Genomic DNA, 12,204 nt, shown 5'->3' with positions numbered 1-12,204 from the left:
TTTTTTTTTTCTGTTTTTGTTTTGAATTTTTTTTCTTTAGCTTAGTTTGGTTTGATATATTGTTTATAATTTTTTTTACTGTTTTGGGGATTTTTTTTCTTTCTTTTATATTTTATAATAAATCTTTTTCTTTTATTATATTCATTCACTAACAGATCGTTGGATCTACAGATTTTTTTTATACTTTATTGTTCTTTATGATTATCCATGTCATGATTGTTTTCCTGATCTCTTTGTATTACATGTATAAACATTGATATATTAATCTGTATTAATTTGAAAACTAATAAAAAGATTGAAAAAGAAAGAGAGGTACATTTTTCACACAAAGTGTTGTTGGTATCTGGAATGAGCTACCAGGGGAGATGGTGGAGGCAGGCACAGTAACAAAATTTAAGAGGCATCTGAACAGGTACTTGAATGACTAGGGCATAGAAAGATATGGAGTTAATGCAAACTAGTGGGATTAGTACAAGTAGGCATAATAGTCGGCCCTCTTCAGGCCATGAAAGGCCTTTCAAGCTATCTTTGTAGACTTCTATTGGATACAATGTTTTCTTAAATCCTTTTTTTGCCTGAGAGAGTAATTGTCAAGAAGAATGATCTGAATGTCAATGAGTGGCTCATCATTTTTAATAGGAGATTATTTCTAGAGTTGAAAAATTCAGATTGATTGAACTCCACGAAATTTGTAATGTGTAAGCTCCCAGAATATCAACTCTATATTACTTTTGACACTATTCAACTCTCCCTGGTAATTTCAGCATAAGTGAAATCTCAGTAAAGGCTGTTCCCGGGTAACAAACAGGTTCTGTTTTTACTGACATCCTTAAGTCGGAAAATACTCAAAACTCACTTGATATGGTCACCATATTTTCATAGTATTGTAATGAATGCCATCAAAAGCACATAAGACTGATAAGAACAATTACAAAAAGCGGAGAGAGGAAACTAGTTCTGCCATTCATAGGAACGAACATATGTATGCATGTCGAATTTTTGATCTTAATAATATTATGGGAACTTGTTTTTTATGTAGGGGTATCTACAAGTCTAGTGTTTGTAATCTGGGGATGGCCTGTATGCTGTAAAATATTTGATTTGTTACTATTCTTGTCCATAAATTCAGGGTGAACATGGTTAATCCTACAATGTAATAGTTGTTTTATGTTTTGTTATTTTTATTAAGATTGTCATTTTTATTATGGGGTAAATATAATCTTTAATATCTTTTGCAAGAGGTCTTCATCTATTTCCTATTGAAACAACCATATTATTGCTGTGGGAAGGGGGGAATTTTGTGCTAATTTTTCATTAGTTTTGAGAGCTGCCAATGTTCTACTTCAATTCTGCTCTACTGTGTTGAGTAATTTGCTTGCTTATGTATTATTCATATCTTTATTTATTCATAGTCATGCCCCATCTCAATGGGAAAAAAATTCAATTTTTTAGCCCACTCATGTGTTTTAATTCCTGTAAGCCTCTTTGCTTTAAACCTTCCTGTAGAACACCCATGCCCTCCTCAAGGTAATTAAAGTGAATGCTACATGAAAAACATAGTTTATCACTACATTTAAAATATAAGAGAACTGTAATTTCAAGAAATATTTACATTTTTAATAATAGTGATGTGATATGAAGCACAAAAATGTTGAATTCTATTTCCTCCTTTTAATCCGGTTTGCCATATCTCATTGCACCCTAACATAGGACATTGACCTCATGATAATCAGGACCACAGACCAGTAATTGGCTGCTGACAAGGGTACTTGGGTTTTTCTTGTGCGGCGTCTATGTATTACCTTTCATATTTTAGCGTCCATTTTTGGTAATTCCGCTATTACGTGAGCTTTCTCTTTAGTGTACATTTGGGTTTAAATATAGTGAATTGCAAGCAGGAAAGTCCTTTCCAGTTTAGACTAAGATTTAAACAGATTTTCAATATTGTAAATACTTTTGCAAGGTTTCATAACATTAAATCATTAAATGTGAAATTCTGTGTTAAGCTATATTGTACAAATATAATATTTACCATAGTTACACATGATTTTAACAATATACCTGTAAATATTTAGAGGTTGCCCAGATCTTAGTTATGGAGTCATAAATCCCAAAAAATGAATAAATAAAAAAGTGGAAGAAATCTACAGTTTGAACTCCTTGAATGGTTTTATCTATAATTATTCATCTCTCTTTTGTGTAGCATATAAAATGACATGTAGCTGGTTTGAAGGCACAGTTTGATTGCAAACTAAGGGTGCTGTTAATCAGAATCAGAAAGTAAAGAAAAAATTGCAGTTGGTGTCCTTTATCTTAACTCAAATACACCATGAGTTTATTAATTACCACCTTATCTCCAACTTCCCTTTCCCCTCAAGTTGGAGTGTGCTAATAGTCTTTCATATCACAGAAGCATAGAAATTTACGACAAAGATAATTGTCTTCATGTCTGCCAAAAAGGACCTGCATGTGCAAATACCACTTGCCTGTAATACACATCTTTCGTGAAGTTCCATATTTGAATATCTTCAATGCCAAGCACAGCACTGTAATGGCCCAAATCAAATTTGTAAATTGAATTTATTTGACTTGAAATAGGATGCTTTAACCTTCCACATCCTTCTTGCTCACACTTCAGCCCTGGAGATGGTTGACTACATCATCTTTTTCAAATGCACCTCCTCATTTTCCAGCTTGGTTGCATTGTTATTTCTGATTATGGATTCTCTTCCTGTCCTAATGCTGTGAATCTGCAATCTGTCCTGGGTTCTCTCCTCTTCTTCTCTTAGATCATATTTCATTATTGATTCCCTCTGCATGAGTTGATCAGTTTTTGCATGTATGCTGACTGGACACATCTCTATCTATCTACTATCTCTCTTCACCACTCTGCTGCCTCTATATTTTCAGATTACTTGCCCAATATCCAGTTGTTCCTCCAGTTAAGAGAAGATATCCTTATTAGTCACATGTACATCGAAACACACAGTGAAATACATCTTTTGCGTAGAGGGCTCTGGGGACAGTCCTCAAGTGTCGCCACGCTTCCGCACCAACATAGCATGCCCACAACTTCCCAACCTGTATGCCTTTTGGAATGTGGGAGGAAACCGGAGCACCCGGAGGAAACCCACGCAGACACGGGGAGAACGTACAAACTCGTTACAGACAGTGGCCGGAATTGAACCCGGGTCGCTGGCACTGTAATAGTGTTATGCTAACCACTACACTACCGTGCCTTTAGGAAAATCGAAATCATCATTTTCCTGGCTTACTGGTCAATACTTCATGCTTATTCATTGTGCAAAGTCCTGAGATGAGCTTCTGTCCCAGTATATTCTCCATCACAAAGACTGCAATCTCCGTAAATCAACTTCATTCAGTCCTCCCTTCACCCATCTACAGCTGAAACTCTCACCAGTGCCCTTACCATTTCCAGATTCAACTGTAACAGTTGCAAACCTTGGACACTCCAAACTATAATATCTGTATCTTATCCCAAATCACTTCACATTCACTGACATCTTTGTTCCTGTAAGCCTATAGTGGCTTATTGTACATTAAAGTTAAAACATTTAAAATAATTTTCTCCTATTTACGCTACTTCCTACTTTAATCATCAACACCCTTCCTTTGATTCCAGCCTTTGTACATTTCTCCCTCCTTCTGAAGTGCCATCAGCAACTGTACCTTCAGCCTTTCTGGCTATGTTCCCTAGAAATTCTTCCCTAAATTACTTTGGCTTTATCATTAATATTCTGCCTGGAAACCCATCTCATTGACCAAGCTTTTAGTCACCTCTCTTAATATTTTCTCCCTATGTATCGTGTCCAATTTTGTTTGAAAATTCACCTCTGCTGAGTATGTTGGGATATTTTTGAACACAATGTAATATACAAGTTGTTAACTTTGTTGGGAGAGCACCATCCTTTTATAACCAAGATGGCAGATATGTCTTTATTTCAAAAGATGAATTGAATGTCACTTTTTTAACATATTGTTAGGTGTAGTTCATTAATATCTTTTGTACTTCACACTCTTGAGTTGAAAGCATTATTGATCTGCACATTTATCAGTGTAGAACATTTTGACTAATTCATGTGGTATCTGGGAACAATGAAATTCTGGATGATTATGCTTATAGATGATTTCTATAGCCTGAAGTTTGTATTTGGTTCTGTTCCAATTGCCAATCTGGCAACAAGGAGGATTGGCATCATTCACTTGTCAAACTTTCTTGCTGAATCAACAATTTGCAGACAATGAAGCCAGAATAGGGAGAAAAATGGCCAACATTCAGAATTTTAATAAATGTATTGTCCAAGATATAATGTACTGATTGTGTTGAAATTGAAATCTGACCAAAGCAAATCCTAGCAGGTTTGATTTAATATTTTACAATGGTTATTCATTGTAATTTTAAGGTTAAGATGTAGAATAGCAAACCTGTCATTCAGCTATTTTAAATAGGATAAGCACTGGGTATGATTTGATGCATCAACTGCTTTACTCATCTCCTTATATATGGATGAGGGAAACATTTCACAGATGTGCACATTTGTGGTGGGAGTCATGTATTGCAGCGGATCCTGCTGACTTGCAGTGCACTAATGTTCCAAACAGACCTTCCTGTTTCCTGTTTGAATGGAATTGACATAAACTCTCTGGAGATTAGAAAAATAAGAGGTGATATTATTGAAACAGATAAAATTTTGAGAAGTCCAACAGATTAAAATATGGTGTAACAACTTTCCCTGGCTGGAGAGCTAAAATCTAGGAGGGATGTCTCAGGCTAAGATGACCAAGACGAGGTAGAATTTCTTAACCCAAAGGGTTGTGAATTTTTGGGATTATCTATCTCAGAGGATAATGGATGTTTATTTGTTATGTATGTATATAATGAGATCAACAGATATTTGGATTCTAAATGGATTAAAAGTTATGGGATTGAGTGCAATAGTGAAGTTGAGGTTCAGGGCTAACCAATATCAACTGAATGGCAGAGCAGACTCAATTCCTATCTCTAATGTTAGGTGCAATACATATTCACAGATAACTCTCACCCACACAATGCATTGTCTCTGGATCTTGCAAACTCTAAAAAAAGATATTTAAGTTGCTTATGTGGCTTCCATTTTGCATGAATTAAATGGAAGATTAAACAGCTTGACAATGAAAGTATGAAGTAGAGCTATGGAGAAGGTACCTTTCAAATAATGTGTGCAGAGTAGTAAAGGAGGGTAGTTCTGACTGACACTCATCTGACTCATTTTTGAGACATTACCTGTTAAGGTGATCTGAGATTGAATTATCTGTTTAAATTAATTTGGGGTACATGATCAATCCAAGTTACAATCATTATGTTAGATTGATGGTGCTGCTCTGTAAATGACTCACTGTGCAAATGCCGTTCATTGTCTGTATGCATTAGCAGGGGTGACTGATTTTATAAATGGCTCATGCCATCTAAAGGCAGCTCTACTTCTTAAAGGTAAATGCATTAAAGCTGCAAGAAAGTGTCTGAGGCATTGGTAAATTGAACCCGAACTGAGATACTTTGTAGAATGACATAGCATGCAAGACAGTGTACATCAAGATTATTTTGGCAGTTTACTTGAGATCTTGGTGTTAGACATGGAGAGGAGAGACATCCTTTCAGAATCTCTGCAGGGATATGGGACAAGAGAGTTCCCTGATGTATGCTTACGAGGCAGTGGGAAGAAGTTGTGTCAAAAATCAATGCCTAAGTATAGCTCTGAGAATGTGGATGTAATGCAAAAAAGTACAACAATCTTGCAAGTGTTATTAGGTGAGGGAGAGTTCAATCTTCAATTGGCAATGATATTTAAGTGCTCCTGTAGCCACATCCATCACTCAGTTCATGTATGCTGATATCACCGGTCCGCCAACAATCTGTCATTCAGTATTCAATAAATCAATTCCTATAGCGTATTTCATCCCCCACACAATTAACACTGCTACAAACTATTCAACCATGACAGTCACATTACCCAAACATATTGCAGGATGCTCACTGATAGAGCTTCCACTTTCTTGCATGAAAGAACAGATAATAAGCTAGACTGGTTGTTTAAACCTCAGTGGAGGTGACAGTGCAAACCATCACTGAAAAGAGAAACACTGATCCGTGGTCAGGAACCTAATTCTGTAAGGAATGATGATAAGAGTATCTGTTCCCCTAATTTCCTCTCTTCCTATTCCTGCCTGAATAGTGGTGGGGTCCAGGATGTTTGAGCTGAAACCAAATCTTGAAGCATTTGCAACCACATTTAGCCAGATGTGCTGAGGAGAAAATCCATCTCAGCTTCTCCTAACCCTCACAGAAGCCACTCTTTAGCCAATTTGATTATCTCCTTGGAATATCGGGACACAATTGAGAGTAGTGGATACAGCACGAGCCCTAGAACCAGACAACACTTCTGCTGTAGTACTAGTTCTGGAGCACAGACCTTTAGCTGTGCCTACAGCTAAGCTGTTCCAGTACAGCTACAATACTGGCATCCACCGATAAATTGAAAAACTACCTGGATATGACCAGTTCACAAAAAGCAGGACGTATCAAAATCGCTAGTTATCACAGCCTACCCTCACTTGTCAGCAAAGTAATGGAAGGCATTTTGGCAAAGAAGCACTTACTACTCATTAACCCATTCACCAATGCCCAGTTTTAGTTTTGCCTGGATCTTTCATCTCCAGAGCCCATCACAGTGTTGGACCAAACATATAAAAAATGTACTGCAGATACTCTCTTAGGCCATTCTGACTGCACATTTCAAACTCATGACCTCTGCATTCAAGGCCAAGGGCAGCAGGCACATGGGAACATCACCATCTGCATGTTCCCTTTGAAATCACACACAGTCCTAATTTGGAAACATATTACCCTCCATTGTCACTGGGTCTAAATCTTGGAACTCTTTACCCAATGGGACTGCAGCAGTTCAAGAAGACAGCTCATTGTCACCTTCTGAAGGGAAATAAATGTTGGCCGTGCCAGTGACACCAAGATCCTGTTAAATTAAAAAAAAACATTGAAGTACGTGGATAAAAAAGGCATATGGAAGACAGACCCCCCAAGGAAATGTACATTTAATTTATAAAGGAAATGTATTTAATTTATAAATCTGGTTTTGAATGTGCATTTTCTGGTGGGCGTGAACCCCCAGTTCCTCTACCACTGATGTAGCAATGCAACCATTATCCACTGTACCCAATGGTGTTTGCAGGGGTCAGGGGATCATATACCCGTGGGAAATGCATTGTTTTTGAGTCTTGTGAGATTTTGCTTGTTGAACGACACAAAACTGAATTCACACGTGCAACTTTCCTGGCTTCTACAACCCAATGGACTTGTCCATAAAAATGCCTCTTGATTGCTGTTTTCTATTTTAAATTGTAGCATTCCAATAAAATACAGGAATAGATTTCACAAAAAAAGTCATAAATCTTAAATTTGTCCTTCAAATCGTCAGCAGCCAGATAGAGGACAAGTTTGATGCAAAAATCTATGTATCTCACTTTTGGATTAAGCGCCAGGGTCCAGGCAGGTTATAATTTTGCAAAGTGGTGATATAGAAATTGTAACATAAACACTTTATCCAATGAGGTAATAATTATGGCAATGAGCAATGGAGTTTGCTTTAATGGCCTGTTTTTAAGTATATGGTGGCTTAACATTTGTTCAAAACAGATATTGTGCATTAGACAGCTGGTCTTTGCTCTATCCATTATTCTCCAAAAGAGCAATGATCTGTATTGTCAATTAGGAAACCTGTTTGTAAGTTTTTATTCCTGTAAAAAGAAGCATTTTGAATCAAGTTGTTTACAGCCTAGAGTTAGAATGTTACTGCACTCCACTTTTCCCTTTTTGGTAATCTACTATATATATGACAGTGATAAATGATTTTTTAAGAAGAAAGTTTATTTGAGCTTCCTGTTTAAGCATCACCGATATCCTCCTGATATACCTTTAGGCAGCATAAATGAAAATCATTTGGTACAATATTGTGCCAAGGAAAGCACTAGTAAAGGATGAATAAAATAGGAGGGAGGTTAGAATACTCTTTTAGAATTTTGCTGGATTTAACTTGGGAAATAAAGAAAGGACATCTGTCGGAGATTTCTGCTAAATTTTGAAATACATTTCATGGGACTCATTAAAGTCAAGCAACTGTTTTCCTACTTGGTGTTTGTTGCAAGTACTTAGTGACAGCCAACATATACTTAAAAACAGTCTGTTGAAGCAAATTCCATTGCTCATTGCCATAATTATTACCTAATTGAAAGCCTGAATGTATCAACATACTCTTCCAAGAACAATGGAACTGCACCCTGTCTTTTCTGAATGTACCCACATGTACAATAACTTCGTAAAGTGTATATGTTAATGTACATTTGAGAATTCAGAGATATTTTAAATGGCCAGTTATGAAATTTATAATATTCAAGTTAAATATATGCCTTCTGAAACTACACGGTGAGCCACAGAAAGCCTGATAAAGTTGTCTTCTTATCTGATGCAATTGTCAGACTTTATATAAAAACATTTACAAAGCTAGCCAAATATAGTTATATTGGTTCCATATTTGAAATTCCACTCATATGATTCTATAGTTGTCTTTTTTGGGTGCATAGAATCTAATAGCTTTGCTTGAGAAACAGATGAGAAACAGATTTTAGTAACGCAAGCCAATTATATTAGATTTACTGAAATGTTTTCAAGTTTAGTAATGCAATTGTATGTAAGTCATGACCGCAGTGAGAAAGTTTGATGGAGATCAGACGTGTAATTTGAAAACTGAAAATAGTTCAAATTACACTGTGGCAAACCCTTAGGGATGAATTGAGGTGAAATTAAAAATGCTTAGTTGACCTGACAGTTTTTGGATTAATTCCTTTAGATTCTCAGATTCAAATATAAACTTGATAACCACATTCATTGAATGTTTGAAAATACTTTTAGCTACAGGGAATATTGATTACCAGTTTATGTTTATTTTTCTGTTTTACTATCTATTTTTTTTACACAAAATCGAGAGTCAGTAGGTGGTGCAATGGGGTGGAGAGGGGCTAGAGTGGATGCATGGACACAAGCTGGTGATAATGAGAAAGGGCTGCAGTGACTGCTATGTTAATGTGAAGCAGAGGAAACACTAGACGTACTTCCATGCAAAGATCAAGTGGGTAAAATATGCCTTGGGTATTAGCAATAAATCAGCAGCTGGTTTTCCAATTCCACCTGAGAAAACTGGATGATGTGCACAATGGGTACTGATTTGCCACCACGAGTTTTGCAGTGCATCTCAAGACGATTTTCATGACCCATGCCCCTGTGCTTCTGCATCTGTGTGAGAGCTCCACAGATTGATTAGAGCTAGCCATTGCTTACCAATGCCTAGAACTTATAGCATACCCTTCAATGCACAGAGGCAGTGCACAAATGCTATTTAACGAAAACCTTTAACTGTTCCATAGATCTAATCCAGTTTACAATAAAAAAAAACAGGAGACTCACTTGGTAAATTCACCACAGTATAAAGCTGAAACAACCAGCCTAAGAAAGTCCCAAGTTCCAACCATGGTTAATAAGTTCATCTTCCTTGCATCATTGTCCAGAAAGAAAGCTTCAATTGAGATGAAGCCATTGGCTTCATGTACAGGTGATCAGGAGCTGCTCAACATTGGTGATGAAAATCCACTTTTCCAGGTAGAATTGGAAGTAAGGTGTGATGAGGGATAGCAGCTATAGGCCCAATTAAGCCCATTGTGGCTGGGATGGTGGGGAGTGGATGGAGGCTTTTGACTGGCATTGTATGAATGAGTGGGCACAGGGAAGATTGGGATGGCGTTGTTTAAAGCAATGGAGGGAAATGTGGTTTGGGACCAGTATTTGGCCAGTCAGGTTGATGGGATAGGAGATTAGATTCATGTATGCTGTTTTCTGTTGGGGGTTAGACATCAGATTGGACTGGCACGTGGCCAGTTAGATTGAGGGGACGGGTGACTGGGATTTTCCATCAGAGGAATCACGAAGTTGGAACGGTGGGTTAGCGATCAGTGGCAGTGGAGGTGGTGGGGACCAGTGCAGTTCAGTGTAGGTGCCTGAAGGATTAATATAAGAAACTGGGAAGAAATTTGGTTTTTCTCTTCATGGGTGCTGCCTGGCCTGCTGAGTATTTCCAAGATTTTCTGTTCCTATTCTGGGTGCGATGTAGTTTAATTCTAATTTACCAAATGAGTCACCTTTTTTTTGATTGTAAACTGAATTAGGTTTATGGAACAAATTAAAAGGGATATGGTATGTTTACAAGCAGATAGAAAAAATGAAATATGTTAGGAGTTCAATTAGTGGCACTTGAAGTGAAACATAAGAAAATGAAATTACTTCATAATCAATGACCACTAGATGGAGACTTCATGCTAATTTCTTACATTTTAAGGTTAAGGTAAGGTTCTATGGTTCCTGGAGTAGCTGCTGATGCATGAAAAATGTATCATTTATGACAGTACCTGTTTGCTCTTGGGATATAATGGAACTTATTAGATTTTGTAAAATTTTCCATTGCTAGTCAGTAATTTCTCTTTCATTCTAAAACACTTGTGCCAGCAAGAAATTAGAAATGACGGATAATATTTCAAATTTGTGGGTTTATAACTGTCAAATTGTCCTGAGATTAGGTGAGGTTTCCTTACTGGAAAGTATAGCACTGATTTTTATTTAGAAAGGAACAAGAGATTTTTAACTACTTGCAAATGACAAATTAAAGTATTCCAGACATCCTTCTTAAAATTAATGACTGTCAGTAGAAATTCATCCTTGAACATATGAGGATGTTCATAAAAAGTGTGATTAGAATTTTCACTGAAAATGTAGAAATGCCCTTGATCTAAATGAGAGAACCTCTTTGAAATGGAAACAGCTTCTGAAGGTGACTGTGCCATCGCGTTGGTATTTCAATTTAATCATACTGCTGTTTCAATTTGATCTCCTTTGCCCTTATGTCTCCTATAAACCTTCAGATAAAAATTGGTATCTTCTTAGGTCTTGACTGTAAATAGTTTTGTAATTTAAAATGAAACCTTCCCTAGATTAAACTTTTTTTGATACGATTTTCATTGACTTTGAGCACAAGCTTTCAGATATTTGATAATGCCGCCTTTATCACATTCAGGTTGGAAAATACTGGAACTTTTAATACATTTAGAGGTATCACCTGAATGTGGAATGATATAATAAGGCAGCAAATATGGAACAAACTGTGTAGAGATAGTCATGTTGTCTTTGTCTATCACACATATATTGATTAAACTTGAATTCAGGACTCCAACTATAAACAGTGATGTTGGTAAAGGTTTGATTTTAAATTCCAAAGTCAAGTGTGAGCAGTTTCATTAGAATTGTTTGAATGTGTTAGATGTGTGGCATAGAGATGGGAACAGGGAGAATGTAACCCAACAGAGGGGCAGTGATCACTTTCATCCTTTGTGCTTTTCCTTACACAAAGATCCCTCCATATTTGCTTTCTTGGTATATCACCCCACATTCAAGAGATAGCTCTAAATGTATTAAAGGTTCTAGTGTTCCCCACCTGATGAAGGTGGCATTATCAAAAAGTTGAAATCTTGTGCTCAAAGTCAATGGAAGTCTCATCAGAAAAAAAGTTTAATCTGAGGAAGGTTTCATTTTAAATTCCAAAATGACTGGATTAAAAGGACCATTAACTTTATGACTGAAGTGAACAATCCGTTGAGTAATTTTCCAGACAATTCCATGCCAGCTGTAGAAGAGCAGAAATATCCTAATGCTTCCTGCAATCCAAGATGTATCCTTTCCCTTTGTATGGAATAATAATTGATTTTTTTCAAAATTTTATGTGCCTTCTCTTCATCATTGTATCATTTTATAAGATTCAGAGCAATTATTTACTGGCATTGTCCCCTAGTAGAATAACATATTTTCTTTAAATATTTAATTTAACATGGTTTTTTCCCTCAGTGGTGAACGGTCTGAAGTGGCTTACTTGAGTTTTTTTCTGAAGTCAACAGCACTTCCTTAATTCTATGTTACAGGGTTTGTTTTAAAGGATATTAGCTTTCTCTAATATTTCTGAATTTCCCCAGCAAATCCACAGCTATTTAGTCTTCAAAGCAGAATTAAGACTTTGCAGAAGTTTAGTTTCTTGT

The sequence above is a fragment of the Pristis pectinata genome, chromosome 4, assembly GCF_009764475.1.
Source record: "Pristis pectinata isolate sPriPec2 chromosome 4, sPriPec2.1.pri, whole genome shotgun sequence".
Classification (NCBI taxonomy): Eukaryota; Metazoa; Chordata; class Chondrichthyes; order Rhinopristiformes; family Pristidae; genus Pristis; species Pristis pectinata.
This window is presented reverse-complemented; position numbering follows the sequence as displayed.